The sequence below is a fragment of the Procambarus clarkii genome, chromosome 64 (genome assembly GCF_040958095.1).
Source record: "Procambarus clarkii isolate CNS0578487 chromosome 64, FALCON_Pclarkii_2.0, whole genome shotgun sequence".
NCBI classification, from domain to species: domain Eukaryota; kingdom Metazoa; phylum Arthropoda; class Malacostraca; order Decapoda; family Cambaridae; genus Procambarus; species Procambarus clarkii.
Window position 1 is genome coordinate 20321616 of NC_091213.1, and position 16688 is coordinate 20338303.

Consider the following 16688-nt stretch of genomic DNA (forward strand, 5'->3'; position numbering starts at 1 on the left):
AACTGGCCCCAGGTGTGGCAGACAGTAATGGGCCCCATGTGTGTGTGGCAGACAGTAACTGGCCCCAGGTGTGGCAGAGAGTAACTGGGGCCCCATGTGTGTGGCAGACAGTAACTGGCCCCAGGTGTGGCAGACAGTAACTGGCCCCAGGTGTGGCAGACAGGTAACTGGGCCCAATGTGTGTGGTAGGCAGTAACTGCCCCCAGGTGTGGCAGACAGTAACTGGGCCCAGGTGTGGCAGACAGTAACTGGCCCCAGGTGTGGCAGACAGTAACTGGCCCCAGGTGTGGCAGACAGTAACTGGCCCCAGGTGTGGCAGACAGTAACTGGCCCCAGGTGTGGCAGACAGTAACTGGCCCCAGGTGTGGCAGACAGTAACTGGGCCCAGGTGTGTGGCAGACAGTAACTGGGCCCCAGGTGTGTGGCAGACAGTAACTGGCCCCAGGTGTGGCAGACAGTAACTGGCCCCAGGTGTGGCAGACAGTAACTGGCCCCAGGTGTGGCAGACAGTAACTGGGCCCCAGGTGTGGCAGACAGTAACTGGCCCCAGGTGTGGCAGACAGTAACTGGCCCCAGGTGTGGCAGACAGTAACTGGCCCCAGGTGTGGCAGATAGTAACTGGGCCCCAGGTGTGTGGCCGACAGTAACTGGGCCCCAGGTGTGGCAGACAGTAACTGGCCCCAGGTGTGTGGCAGACAGTAACTGGGCCCCAGGTGTGTGGCACACAGTAACTGGGCCCCATGTGTGTGGTAGACAGGAACTGGGCCCCAGGTGTGGCAGACAGTAACTGGCCCCACGTGTGTGGCACACAGTAACTGGGCCCCATGTGTGTGGTAGACAGGAACTGGGCCCCAGGTGTGGCAGACAGTAACTGGCCCCAGGTGTGGCAGACAGTAACTGGCCCCAGGTGTGGCAGACAGTAACTGGGCCCCAGGTGTGGCAGACAGGAAGTGTAACTCAGTAAATCTGCCCCATACCCATATTACAACTACCTCTGCCCAATAACTTCGGTGGGTCAAAATGTCGGTTTCTAACATTTCTCCAGCAACTGATTTACAACGGAGCTCTCTTGGCTCTAAATAGCTTTCAACAACTAAATAAAGACGATTTCCTTAAATTACTTGAAATTATAATAAATTTTGTAAAGAGTGAAACTGAAGCATCGATTAAGAGGACAATTACGAGTCGGAGTGTTTATAATGACAAGAGTTTGTCGACGGTCGAATTATATATTGATAATCATTAGTATATTGACCAGACCACACACTAGGAAGTGAAGGGACGACGACGTTTCGGTCCGTCCTGGACCATTCTCAAGTCGATTGTGAGACTTGACTTGAGAATGGTCCAGGACGGACCGAAACGTCGTCGTCCCTTCACTTTCTAGTGTGTGGTCCGGTCAACATATTTCAGCCCCGTTATTGTGACTCATCACCTGCATAATCATCAGTACCTGGTTTATATGTATGAGTCTGCGAGGGTTACCCACATACCGCTGACACATGTGACCTTACTGTAGATAACATCCACACACAGTAAAGGAGATCAAAGCGACACACTCCTGGTGTACCGAGCAGTATACCTTACGGTTTACATCTCATGAGAGCTGCTCGGTAACCAAAGCCGGTGTACAAATGCCGAGATCCTGAGGTGGGGGGGGGGGGAGAAGTTTCCCTGTTACTTATAGGAAACAATCTCTGAATTTGAACCCAATCAAAATTGTCAATATAAAAAAGGTTGCAAAACTTTTTTTTTTAGAAAAAACTTTATCATCCAACAGATATGAAGATAAACCAAAGATATTAAATACTGCCTTATATCTTTGCTTTATCTTTATATAGAGATAAACCAAAGAAAGAGAGATACCAGTGCTATATAGTGGTAATGACTAAGCGCTTTCGCCTGATATTTCCATCCGTGGTGTAGACAGAGCAGTTGTCATGACGAGGACGAGCATCACCTAACACCTTCATGCCAAGTGGCACTCCACGGGAAGATCTAATGTTCCAGTTGACCAGCAGTTAGATGCTTCAGGAGTCCTTCCTTTAATGGGGTATTGGTGGCTCAGTAAGTAGAGCATCTGGCTACTGCATATAGGTGGTCGGCGGTTCGAGGCTCCGAGTGTCCATAGATAGACTTAGCTAGGAAATAGTTTTGGTGTTGGACTTAAGACCTGTTCACCTCTGGGTGGTAATTTAGGCCGTGCGAGGAACGCACTAACAGTCCAACAACTAAACTTTGGTCCTGAACTAAATTCCCAAGAAACCTGGTATAAGCCCCCAGATGCTGCGGCGGCCTCACCCTGGGTGTATCCCCTCGTGAGATACACACTCACCAGCGCCTCACCCTGGGTGTATCCCCTCGTGAGATACACACTCACCAGCGCCTCACCCTGGGTGTATCCCCTCGTGAGGTAGACACTCACCAGCGCCTCACCCTGGGTGTATCCCCTCGTGAGGTAGACACTCACCAGCGCCTCACCCTGGGTGTATCCCCTCGTGAGGTAGACACTCACCAGCGCCTCACCCTGGGTGTATCCCCTCGCGAGGTAGACACTCACCAGCGCCTCACACTGGGTGTATCCCCTCGTGAGGTAGACACTCACCAGCGCCTCACCCTGGGTGTATCCCCTCGTGAGGTAGACACTCACCAGCGCCTCACCCTGGGTGTATCCCCTCGTGAGGTAGACACTCACCAGCGCCTCACCCTGGGTGTATCCCCTCGTGAGGTAGACACCCGCGCCTCACCCTGGGTGTATCCCCTCGTGAGGTAGACACTCACTAGCGCCTCACCCTGGGTGTATCCCCTCGTGAGGTAGACACTCACCAGCGCCTCACCCTGGGTGTATCCCCACGTGAGGTAGACACTCACCAGCGCCTCACCCTGGGTGTATCCCCTAGTGAGGTAGACACCAGCGCCTCACCCTGGGTGTATCCCCTCGTGAGGTAGACACTCACTAGCGCCTCACCCTGGATGTATCCCCTCGTGAGGTAGACACTCACCAGCGCCTCACCCTGGGTGTATCCCCTCGTGAGGTAGACACTCACAAGCGCCTCACCCTGGGTGTATCCCCTCGTGAGGTAGACACTCACCAGCGCCTCACCCTGGGTGTATCCCCTCGTGAGGTAGACACTCACCAGCGCCTCACCCTGGGTGTATCCCCTCGTGAGGTAGACACTCACCAGCGCCTCACCCTGGGTGTATCCCCTCGTGAGGTAGACACTCACCAGCGCCTCACCCTGGGTGTATCCGCTCGTGAGGTAGACACTCACCAGCGCCTCACCCTGGGTGTATCCCCTAGTGAGGTAGACACTCACCAGCGCCTCACCCTGGGTGTATCCCCTCGTGAGGTAGACACTCACTAGCGCCTCACCCTGGATGTATCCCCTCGTGAGGTAGACACTCACCAGTGCCTCACCCTGGGTGTATCCCCTCGTGAGGTAGACACTCACAAGCGCCTCACCCTTGGTGTATCCCCTCGTGAGGTAGACACTCACCAGCGCCTCACCCTGGGTGTATCCCCTCGTGAGGTAGACACTCACCAGCGCCTCACCCTGGGTGTATCCCCTCGTGAGGTAGACACTCACCAGCGCCTCACCCTGGGTGTATCCCCTCGTGAGGTAGACACTCACCAGCGCCTCACCCTGGGTGTATCCCCTCGTGAGGTAGACACTCACCAGCGCCTCACCCTGGGTGTATCCCCTCGTGAGGTAGACACTCACCAGCGCCTCACCCTGCGTGTATCCCCTCGTGAGTTAGACACTCACCAGCGCCCGGGAATAATCCGCCTTCATTATGACGCCATTATCACGTCAGGGAATTCACTGATGTTTACATGTTGAGCGGCCAGTAACTGTGGTCTCACGTGATGGGTGACTGATCCTCTTACCTTCACCATGCGGGTTCCAGCCGCTTCTCTCATCAGATTAGCTGCATCACTCCTCGAAGCCTCATTCAGTGTTACATAATTGTGTAGGCAATTAACTGAAAAGTTAGTAGAACTATTTGCAGGAGATGGGGGATGAATTACCACATTGATTATAACTTTGTGAGGATATACGAGGCTGGAACAACGGCTCCACGTCACAGGCTCTTCTGGTTTTACACAAGTAACGAACATATTTTTGTAATATGTTTTCTGCACCTCTCAGTCCATTGTTAGTCATGGCAAACATTTCAGATTTTTTAGTATTCTGCCTCTCTTATGTATTTTATACTTTGTAGCGGTACTCCGTTGTTCAGCAATCACCTCACTACTGTCAGCCCCCCCTAAGGGTCCCTGCCACACCCCCGCCACTCCCAGTCCCCTCCCCCCCCCACGACGGGTCCCAGCCACACCCCCACCACTCCCAGTCACCCCCCCACGACGGGTCCCAGCCACACCCCCACCACTCCCAGTCCCCCCCCCACGACGGGTCCCAGCCACACCCCCACCACTCCCAGTCCCCCCCCCCACGACGGGTCCCAGCCACACCCCCACCTCTCCCAGTCCCCCCCCCCCACGACGGGTCCCAGCCACACCTCCACCACTCCCAGTCAACGACGGGTCCCAGCCACACCCCTACCACTCCCCCCACGACGGGTCAAAGCCACACCCCCCACCACTCCCAGTCCCCCCCCCCCCACGACGGGTCAAAGCCACACCCCCACCACTCCCAGGCCCCCCCCCCCCACGACGGATCAAAGCCACACCCCCACCACTCCAAGTCCCCTCCCCCCCACAACGGGTCGCAGCCACAACCCCGCCACTCCTAATCAACGACGGGTCACAGCCACACCCAGTCCCCTCCCCCCACGACGGGTCCCAGCCACACCCCCACCACTCCCAGTCCCCCCCCCCCCCCCACGACGGGTCCCAGCCACACCCCCACCACTCCCAGTCCCCTCCCCCCCACGACGGGTCCCAGTCACACCCCACCACTCCCAGTCCCCCCCACATTGTGTGGTTCTGTGTCAAAGGCTTTCTGACAATCCAAAAATATGCAGTCTGCCCACCCTTCTCTTTCTTGCCTTATTTTTGTTGCCTGGTCATAGAATTCAAGTAACCCTGTGAGGCAGGACTTGCCATCCCTGAACCCATGTTGATGCTGTGTTACAAAGTTCTTTCGATCCAGATGTTCCACTAGCTTTCTTCACATCATCAGTTTGTATGGTATGCAGGTTAGGGACACTGGCCTGTAGTTCAGTGCTTCCAGTATATCCCCTTTCTTGTATATCGGGACTACATTAGCCATAGTCCCGGTGTGTGTGTGTGTGTGTGTGTGTGTGATTACCATTTGTGTTTGCAAATCTAGCTATTCTAGCTATTAGCTCTTGGACCCCGCCTTTCTAACAAATCTATTTTTCTTCTGTTATGTCTACTACTATATATTTCTAACAAATGCATACACACATGGGGGGCTTCATAGCTGAGTGGACAGTGCTCTAGTCTCGTAATCGTAGGGTCCGGGTTCGATCCGGGGTGATGGCAGAGACAAAATGGGCCAAATTTATTTCACCCTGATGCCCCTGTTACCTGGTAGTAAATAGGTACTTGGGAATTTAACAACTGTCACGGGCTGCATCCTAGGAGGGGGGGGGGTGTGGACGAAATGAAAAGATCAAATTAGTAGTTAGTAACAGTTGATTGATTGACAGTTGAGAGGCGGGCCGAAAGAGTAGAGCTCATCCTCCGCAAGCACAACTAGGTGAATACACACATACCCCCAGGAAGTGTGTGTATTCGACAGTAAGTGAGTTAGACAGCCCGTAGCAGCTGTCTAACTCCCAGGTAGCTATTTACTGTTAGGTTCACCCAGAGGCATTAGGGTGAAAGAAACTCGGCCCATTTGTTTCTGCCACGGCCGGGTACCATATGTAGTCACCTAGTTGTGTTTGAGGGTATTGAGCTCTGGCTCTTTGCTCCCGCCTCTCAACTGTCAATCAACTTGTGTACTGGTTACTAAACCTACTGGGCTCTATCATATCTACACTTGAAACTGTATATGGAGTCAGCCTCCACCACATCACTGCCTAATGCATTTCATTTGTTAACTACTCTGACACTGAAACGTTTTTCTAATGTGTCTATGGCTCATTTGGGCACTCAATTTCCACCTGTTTTCCCTACTGCGTGTGCCCCTTGTGTTAAATAGTTTGTTTTTATCAACCTTATCAATTCCTTTGAGAATTTTGTATGTGGTGATCATGTCTCCCATTACTCTTCTGTCTTCCTGTGTCGTGACGTGCATTTCACGCAGCCTTTCCTCGTCACACATGCCTCTTAGTTCTGGGACTAGACTAGTGGTATACTTTTGAACGTTTTCAAGCTTCGTCTTGAGCTTGACCAGATACGGGCGTAGGAGTATGTCTCCCAAGATTCTCCCACAGCTGACTGGAATGGCTCATTGCAGTGCACAGTGCACCGACTTCGTGCACAAGGTCCTATTTCTGTCAACCCTGGATAGTGACCTTAGTGAGTACATTGGCCGGTGCAGAGCGTGAGAGGGGAGAGACGCCAACGACCGTCTGACCTCTGGGGTCAACCGGCGCGATGGAGAATAACAGCTATGACGTGGTCATGACGTGTTCATGGCGTCACCTCTCCTACTGATCATCGAATGTTCAATATGATTGGTTCTCGCTCATTTGCTGCTATGCTATTGGTCAAATTGTATCTTTTGTGTTGGGTGCCCACGAGACGTCCTGAGCTTCAGGCAAGAGTATTCAAGTGAGGGAGACCTTACCCAGAGGACGTGTTCTGTTCTTGTTACCGGCCAATAGACTGAACACCGTCTAATCCTCATCGTCAAGCTAAGTCAGCGTCTGTGCGATATACCCCACACTCGCCCAGAATCACGAGTGTGAATATATTGTTCAGAAGCCTAAAGTGACAAATCTCCAGAGCGAAACAGACTGGTATCAAGTAACCCCTGGTGACAAAGATCGTTGTGAGTGACTTAGAGTGAACTAAGGCAGTGCCGCCACCTAAATAATCTGTGTGTGACTTTACCACAGTGTACCTGTACCACAGTGTACAGTGTAGTGCATGGTACCATATAACCTGCAGCCGCCAGCCGCCGCCGCCCTCACTGTACCACGTGACGTCACCACCCTTACTCACCGCCAGTGCCAAGAGTGTGTGCGCGTGTCTGTACGCCCTACTGCGAGTACCCTCCGTGTCTACGAGCGAAACCAGCTATCAGGCCACCTACGAGTTCTTGCAGAAATGTGTCTGAGTGAGTGAGTTAGGAAATGTACCTTATCTGTAAGTACAAGGTCTTGTCATTGTTTTATTGTGTCTGTGTTGATCTGAGGTATCAACCACAGTTTTCACGTTCTCATCCTGTCACAGGTCATAGGTGAATCGATGGTGAATGTGTGTTTATCTGTGTGGTATCACGGCATTTCACTTGTCTGTGAATGTGAGCTTCACATACACCACACATTTAGTTATTGTTTGACATTATTATTGTGCATGTTATTGCCTGTCCCATTGACAGTGTAGTTGTGATTATTGTATATCATTATTACCGAGTATCCAGTTGGAACGCTTGTGATCCCTTTGCATACCGGCAGTTAGGTTGCCGTGTTAATGATTGGCTGTCAACTGTGTTAAGTTAGGTGTTTCTCCACGAGTGGATACGAGTCGATTAGCCAGACGTCAAGAGTCTCGCTAATACAACCATAGCCTTTCTGACGCCAATCTAAAGTAAATCAACCACCCTTCGTATTAGTGGTTAAGTTAGTAAATAAATTACTGTTAAGCTTTATGCGGTGTTTCCGTTGAACCACTTCTGAATACTGCCAATATTACTCAAGCCTTCAGCTCTAGGTGTCTTCAACACCGAGTTGCCTAATTCACTAAACTATAAATGTGATGAGGACCCTAGGAGTCCCTTAAAGTGTTAAATCATTGAGGAGATTCCAACGATCAACGAAGAGCAGGACCAGGTGAGACTAGTCTGAGAAGAGGCCCTCAAGGACTCTAAATCGACCTTGCTCCCAGGCCTTGTACAGTTGCTCTCGTATTTTCTATTCTGCTAATTCCGACAGTTTCGTGAAGCGTCTGCCACATGTACATTGGCGACGCACGCATTGCAGTCGTGAAAGCAAAAAAGGAAACCCCCACAACGGGCTTCATGTTGGGGGTGCATACTCAAGGATTGGTCTTACATATGTGGTATACAAGGTTCTGAATTATTCCTTGCACAGGTTCATGAAGGCAGTTCTAATGTTAGCCAGCTTTGCATAAGCCGCAGATGTTATTCTTTTGATGTGGGCTACAGGAGACAGGTTTGGTGTGATATCTACTCCTAGATTTTTTTCTCTGTCCGTTTAATGAAGGACTTCATCTCCATTCGGTATCTCGTGTCTGGCCTCCTGTTTCGTCTGCCTAGTTTCATTACCTTACATTTCTTCTGGTTGAACTGAAGTCGCCATTTGTTGGACCATTCATTCAGTTTCTCATGGTCTTCTTGAAGCCTCAAGCTCTCCTCCTCGATTTTAATCTTCTCATAATTTTGGCATCGTTAGCAAACATTGAGAGGAATGAGTTCGATACCCTCCAGGAGATCATTTACGTATATTAGAAACTGGATTGTTGGACTCCACTGGTGACTTTACGCCAGTCTCAGGCCTCATCCCTCACTGTAACTATCTGCTTCCTATTGCTTAGGTACTCCCTTATCCACTGAAGCATCCTGCCAGTTACTCCTGCCTGTTTCTTCCACTTACGCACCAACCTCCTTTGAAGTACTGTGTCAAAGGCTTTCAGACAGGTCAAGAAAATGCAATCCGCCCAGCCTTCTCTTTCTTGCTTAATCTTTGTCACCTGATCGCAGAATTCTATTAAGTCTGTAAGGCAAGATTTACCCTCCCTGAACCCATGTTGATGGGTTGTCACGAAGTCCCTTCTCTCCAGATGTGTTACTAGTTTTTTTCTCACGGTCTTCTCCATCACCTTGCATGGTATACAAGTTAAGGACACTGGCCTGAAGTTCCTCTTGTTTGTCACCCTTTTTGTATATTGGGATTACATTAGACGTAATCTATATTTCTGGTAGGTCTCCCGTCTCCAGTAACCAACCAAACTCTATAGAAAGTGGCAAACAAAGTGCTTCTGCAAGCTCGTTCAATACCCATTTTGAGATTCCGTCCGGACCAACAGCCTTTCTCACTTCCAGATCCAACAGGTGTCTCTTGACCTCATCTCTTGTAATTTCGAACCCTTCTACGGACGCCTGGTTTACTGTTACTGTTACTAGCGCAGTGACCTCACCTCGTCCTATATTGAAGACCTCTTGGAACCTCTTGTTGAGCTCCTCATACACCTCTGTCAATCTCTGTATACCTGTCCTCGCCTGTTCTAAGTTTCATCACCTGTTCGTTCACTCCTGTTTTCCTCCTGATGTGACTGTGGAGTAGCTTTGGTTCGGTCTTCACTTTATTTGCTATATCATTTTCACACTTTTTCTCTGCTTCTCTTCTCATACCAACATACTCATTCCTGATCTCCCTGCTCTCTGGTGCTCTGTTATTTCGGAAGTTCCTCCACGCCCTATTGTTCAGTTCCTTTGCTTTTATACATGCCCTATTAAACAACGGATTCTTCTTTTGCTTCTCGTTTTTTTTCTTTTGGGCCGGGATGAACCTGTTTACTGCCTCCTGACACTTTTGGGTGACATAGTCCATCATGTCTTGTATGAACTTAGTTCTAAGTTCTGTGTCCCATGGTAGTTCTCTTAGGAATTTTCTCATCTCCTCAAAATTTGCCTTTCGGTACGCCAGCCCTTTGTTTACCAGTTCTTTTTTGGGGGAAATAATTCCTAGATCTACAAGGTATTAAGAGATCAATACACGGTGATCACTCATTCCCAAGGGGGCTTCCAACATAACTTCCTTTATATCCGACTCATTTAGGGTAAATGTCAGATCACGCATAGCTGGTTCATCCTCTCCTCTCATTCTTGTCGGTCCCTTGATGTGTTGGCTTAGAACGTTTCTTCTTGCCACATCCAGCAGCTTAGCTCTCCATGTATCTGGTCCTCCATGTGGGTCTCTGTTCTCCCAATCTATCTTCCCGTGGTTGAAGTTTCTCATAATTATTACTTTGGTTCCGTTCCTGCTAGCAACAGAAGCTGCTCTCTATAATATTAATGATGGCCACGTTTGTTTCAATCATATTCCTGTCTGGGTCTGTTGTCATTTGGTGGGGGGTTATATATGACTTCTGCAGTAAGTGTTTGTCCTCCAATTACTATGGTTCCTCTTATGTAGTCACTGAAACATTCACAGCCATGGATATCTATCTCCTCAAAACTCCAGCCTTTTCATATCAGCTGAACTACACCACCTCTTCCTCTTCCCTTTCTCTCTTTACTCACTACACAGTAATCCTGCAGAAACACTGCATTTCTTATGGTTTTCGTTAGCTTTGTTTCTGTGAGTGCTATTATGTCTGGGTTTTCTTCTAGTGCCCATTCTCCAAGTTCCCTTGTTTTATTTGTAATCCCATTTATGTTAGTGTACATTGCTTTGAAGCTGACTTTCTTCTGTTCATTTCTACTGTGTGTGTGTGTGTTTGTACTAGTCTTCAGTCACTGGGGAAATAAAAGGGTTTGACTGGTGGCCGGAGGTCGCCACGAGCGTATTTGATGACGGTAATGGAAGCCTGTGAGGGAGAAGGAGAGAAACATGCAGAGGGAGTAAAAAGGTTTGAATAGGTAAATAGAAAGGGGAGAGGGGCAGAGAGAGAGAGAGATAGGGAGGAAGAGAGAGAGAGAGAGAGAGAGAGAGAGAGAGAGAGAGAGAGAGAGAGAGAGAGAGAGAGAGAGAGAGAGAGAGAGAGAGAGAGAGAGAGAGAGACTAACTAGAACATAACCCACGACCAGATGATGCCCGAACATGAGTTTCTGTTCCATGACAACAACACACCACCAGTCCACGTCAACTCTGCCAAGTCGCCCTGCGGCCTGAACACTAAAACAATCTCCCGCTGCAGAAGATAATAACCCTATGGAGAGGAGCCTCAGGTCGAGGCCCAGTGATCCATGGTGGGTGCTCCGCTTCAAGGTGCAGGCGGGAAAAAGCCAAAGAGGAAATGGAGAGCCAATTGCCGCCCTGCTTCTTCCAGTAGGACCGTTATATATATATATATATATATATATATATATATATATATATATATATATATATATATATATATATATATATATATATATATATATATATATATATATATATATATCGTGGCCGACGGGTGAATACAGATATGTACACACGCACACACTCATACACTCACACGCGCACACTCATACACTCACACACTCACACACTCACACGCGCACACTCATACACTCACACAAACATGCGCACACTCATACACTCACACACTCATATATACTCACATATTCATACAATCACACACTCAAACATGCGCACACTCACACACTCTCACGCATACACACACTGACACTTATGAGAAGGTTTAAGACAGATGAGGACAGCATGAGGCTTCAAGGAGACCTGGACAAACCTAAGGAATGGGCTAATAAATGGTTGTTAGAGTTTAACCCGAGGAAATGTAACGTAATGTAGATAGGTGTATGTAGCAGGAGGCTAGATACAAGGTATCATTTGGGAGATGAAATTCTTCTAGAATCAGAGAGAGAGAGAGAAAGACCTGGGAGCTGATATCACGTCAGACCTGTTCCCTGAAGCCCATATGAAGAGGATAACCTCAGCGGCATATGTCAGGTTGGCCAGTGTAAGAACGGCCTATCTTGAGGTTATCTTGAGATGATTTCGGGGCTTTTTAGTGTCCCCGCGGCCCGGTCCTCGACCAGGCCTCCACCCCCAGGAAGCAGCCCGTGACAGCTGACTAACACCCAGGTACCTATTTTACTGCTAGGTAACAGGGGCATAGGGTGAAAGAAACTCTGCCCATTGTTTCTCGCCGGCGCCTGGGATCGAACCCAGGACCACAGGATCACAAGTCCAGCGTGCTGTCCGCTCGGCCGACCGGCTCCCTCCGGCCTTTAGAAACTTGTGTAAGGAATCATTCAGAACCTTGTGTACCAAGTATGTCAGGCCAGTCCTGGAGTATGCAGCTCCAGCATGGAGTCCATATCTCGTCAAGCATAAAACTAAATTGTAGAGGGCTCAGAGGTTTGCCACCAGACTTGTGCCCGAACTGAGGGGCATGAGCTAAGATTAGAGACTACACGAATTAAACCTCACGCCGCTGGAATGCAGAGGAGTCAGGGGGGGACATGATCACCACAAATAAGATTCTCAAAGTAATTAATAGGATAAACAAAGATAGTTTAACACAAGGGGCACACGCACTAGGGGACACAGGTGGAAATTTAATGCCGAAAAGAGCCATAAAGACATAGGAAAGATTTATTTTAGTGTCACAGTAGTTAATAAATGGAATGCATTAGGAAATGATGTGGTGGAGGCGGACTCTACACTCATTTTTGAGTGTAGATATGATAGAGCCCAGTAGGCTCAGGAACCTGTACACCTGTTTATTGACAGTTGAGAGGCGGGACCAAAGAACCAGAGCTCAACCCCCGCAAGCACAACTAGGGGAGTACAACTAGGTGAGTACCTGTTTATTGACAGTTGATAGGCGGGACCAAAGAGCCGAAGCTCAACCCCCGCAAGCACAACTAGGTGAGTACACTCAAAACTACTTTATTACGATAATGTAATCCATCATAACATTATTGATCCTATTTGTAGCATACTCACCCATAACCATCCTGCAGGACTTCCATGGAGTATTTATATTTATATTAGTAGGTGTAGTTTTATCTCTAATGAGCTTAATATTTGGGGTTATACAAACTTATGCATATTTTTTTCACCAAACAAGATAGCATCCGGTAGAGGTGCAGCGTCGTCTCCGTCGATGACGTATTACAGGTCCCGTGACGTAACAGACGGGAGACCTGTGACGTCCAGCGTCGGCGAGACCGTCAGTGATTGGTCCGTGGCCCGTTACATGATGTTTGAGTGCACTCAGCGAAGGTCCTTACCCAGGATCACTGTCGCAATCTATGTTTAGTTAATTTGATTAATATATATCAGTGTTTATATTGTCGACTGTTTTAATAAGGCTAACTGTCTGTGTCGTAGCTGCACACTGTCTGCTGAGGTGTTCAGGTGACGACTGTGTACTCTGGCCGTCCTCCTGTGTGACTGTTGAGGTGTTCAGGTGGTGACTGTGTACTCTGGCCGTCCTCCTGTGTGACTGTTGAGGTGTTCAGGTGGTGACTGTGTACTCTGGCCGTCCTCCTGTGTGACTGTTGAGGTGTTCAGGTGGCGACTGTGTACTCTGGCCGTCCTCCTGTGTGACTGCTGAGGTGTTCAGGTGGCGACTGTGTACTCTGGCCCTCCTCCTGTGTGACTGTTGAGGTGTTCAGGTGGTGACTGTGTACTCTGGCCGTCCTCCTGTGTGACTGTTGAGGTGTTCAGGTCGCGACTGTGTACTCTGGCCCTCCTCCTGTGTGACTGTCTGCTGAGGTGTTCAGGTGGCGACTGTGTACTCTGGCCCTCCTCCTGTGTGACTGTCTGCTGAGGTGTTCAGGTGGCGACTGTGTACTCTGGCCCTCCTCCTGTGTGACTGTCTGCTGAGGTGTTCAGGTGGTGACTGTGTACTCTGGCCCTACTCCTGTGTGACTCTCTGCTGAGGGGTTCAGGTGGTGACTGTGTACTCTGGCCCTGCTCCTGTGTGACTGTCTGTTGAGGTGTTCAGGTGGTGACTGTGTACTCTGGCCCTCCTCCTGTGTGACTGTCTGCTGAGGTGTTCAGGTGGTGACTGTGTACTCTGGCCCTCCTCCTGTACTCACCTAATTGTACTCACCTAATTGTGCTTGCGGGGGTTGAGCTCTGGCTCTTTGGTCCCGCCTCTCAACCGTCAATCAACTGGTGTACAGATTCCTGAGCCTATTGGGCTCTATCATATCTACATTTGAAACTGTGTATGGAGTCAGCCTCCACCACATCACTTCCTAATGCATTCCATTTACTAACTACTCTGACACTGAAAAAGTTCTTTCTAACGTCTCTGTGGCTCATTTGGGTACTCAACTTCCACCTGTGTCCCCTTGTTCGCGTCCCTCCAGTGTTGAATAGTTCATCCTTGTTTACCCGGTCGATTCCCCTGAGGATTTTGTAGGTTGTGATCATGTCCCCCCTTACTCTTCTGTCTTCCAGTGTCGTGAGGTGCATTTCCCGTAGCCTTTCCTCATAACTCATTCCTCTTAGTTCTGGGACTAGTCTAGTAGCATACCTTTGGACTTTTTCCAGCTTCGTCTTGTGCTTGACAAGGTACGGGCTCCATGCTGGGGCCGCATACTCCAGGATTGGTCTTACATATGTGGTGTACAAGATTCTGAATGATTCCTTACACAGGTTCCTGAACGCCGTTCTGATGTTAGCCAGCCTCGCATATGCCGCAGACGTTATTTTCTTTATGTGGGCTTCAGGAGACAGGTTTGGTGTGATATCAACTCCTAGATCTTTCTCTCTGTCTGTTTCATTAAGTACTTCATCTCCTATTCTGTATCCTGTGCCTGGCCTCCTGTTTCCACTGCCTAGTTTCATTACTTTGCATTTACTCGGGTTGAACTTCAACAGCCATTTGTTGGACCATTCACTCAGTCTATCCAAGTCATCTTGTAGCCTCCTACTATCATCCTCTGTTTCAATCCTCCTCATAATTTTTGCATCGTCGGCAAACATTGAGAGGAACGAATCTATACCCTCTGGGAGATCATTTACATATACCAGAAACAGTATAGGTCCAAGGACTGACCCCTGCGGACTCCATTGTGACGTCTCGCCAATCTGAGACCTCACCCCTCACACAGACTCGTTGTCTCCTGTTGCTTAGGTATTCCTCTATCCACCGGAGTACCTTCCCTCTCACTCCAGCCTGCATCTCCAACTTTCGCACTAGCCTCTTGTGTGGCACTGTATCAAAGGCTTTCTGACAATCCAAAAATATGCAGTCTGCCCACCCTTCTCTTTCTTGCCTTATTTTTGTTGCCTGGTCGAAGAATTCAAGTAACCCTGTGAGGCAGGACCTGCCATCCCTGAACCCATGTTGATGCTGTGTTACAAAGTTCCTTCGCTCCAGATGCTCCACTAGTTTTTTTCGCACATTCTTCTCCATCAGCTTGCATGGTATGCAGGTTAGGGACACTGGCCTGTAGTTCAGTGCCTCCTGTCTATCCCCTTTCTTGTATATCGGGACTACGTTAGCTGCTTTCCAAATATTTGGCAGTTCCCCTGTTGCCAGTGATTTGTTATACACTATGGAGAGTGGTAGGCTCAGTTCTCTTGCTCCTTCCTTTAGAACCCAAGGGGAGATTCCATCTGGGCCTATAGCCTTCGTCACGTCCAACTCTAGTAAACACTTCCTTACTTCCCCACTGGTAATCTCAAACTCTTCCAGTGGTTCCTGGTTAGCTATTCCCTCACTTACCTCTGGAATTTCTCCTTGTTCTATGGTGAAGACCTCCTGGAATTTCTTATTCAATTCCTCACACACTTCCTTGTCATTTGTAGTGAATCCTTCCGCCCCTATCCTTAATCTCATAACCTGTTCCTTTACTGTTGTTTTTCTCCTAATGTGGCTATGCAACAATTTAGGCTGAGTCTTTGCCTTGCTTGCGATGTCATTTTCGTATTGTCTTTCTGCCTCTCTTCTCATCCTGACATATTCATTCCTGGCATTCTGGTATCTTTCTCTGCTCTCCAGTGTCCTGTTATTCCTATAGTTTCTCCATGCCCTTTTACTTTGCTGCTTAGCTAGCCTACATCTTTGATTAAACCATGGGTTTCTCATCTTCATTTCTCTGTTTTCCTTTTGGACTGGGACAAACTTGTTTGCTGCGTCCTTGCACTTCTGCGTGATGTAATCCATCATATCTTGGGCCGTCTTTCCCCTGAGCTCTGTTTCCCATGCTATATCTGTTAGGAATTTTCTTATCCCCTCATAGTTTCCCTTTCGGTATGCTAACCTTTTGGTTTCGGTATCCCTACTCGAGTTCAATAACCCTTCTTCAATCAAGTACTCAAACACCAGTCCACTGTGGTCGCTCATTCCTACTGGGTCCTCAAAACCGATTTCTCTTATGTCGGAGTCGTTCAGAGTGAAGACTAGGTCGAGTCTCGCTGGTTCGTCATTGCCTCTCATCCTTGTGGGTTCTCCGACATGCTGGGTTAAAAAGTTGCTTGTCACCACCTCCAATAGTTTGGCTCTCCACGTATCCTCGCCTCCATGCGGTTCCTTGTTCTCCCAGTCAATCTTTCCGTGATTGAAGTCGCCCATGATGAGCAGGTGGGATCTATTTCTACAGGCAGCAGAGGCTGCCCTCTCAATTATAGTGTTAACTGCCTTGTTGTTGTTTTCATACTCTTGACTGGGTCTCCTGTCATTTGGTGGAGGGTTGTATATTACTACTACTACTATTCTTGGTCCTCCCATTGTTATGGTGCCTGCTATGTAGTCTCTGAACTCCTCACAGCCCGGGATGGCCATCTCCTTAAAGCTCCATTCCCTTCTCATGAGTAGGGCCACTCCGCCTCCTCCTCTACCTTCCCTCTCTTTCCTTATTACTGTATACTCCTGGGGACACACGGCATTCGTTATGATTCCAGAGAGTTTTGTTTCAGTGAGTCCGATTACATCT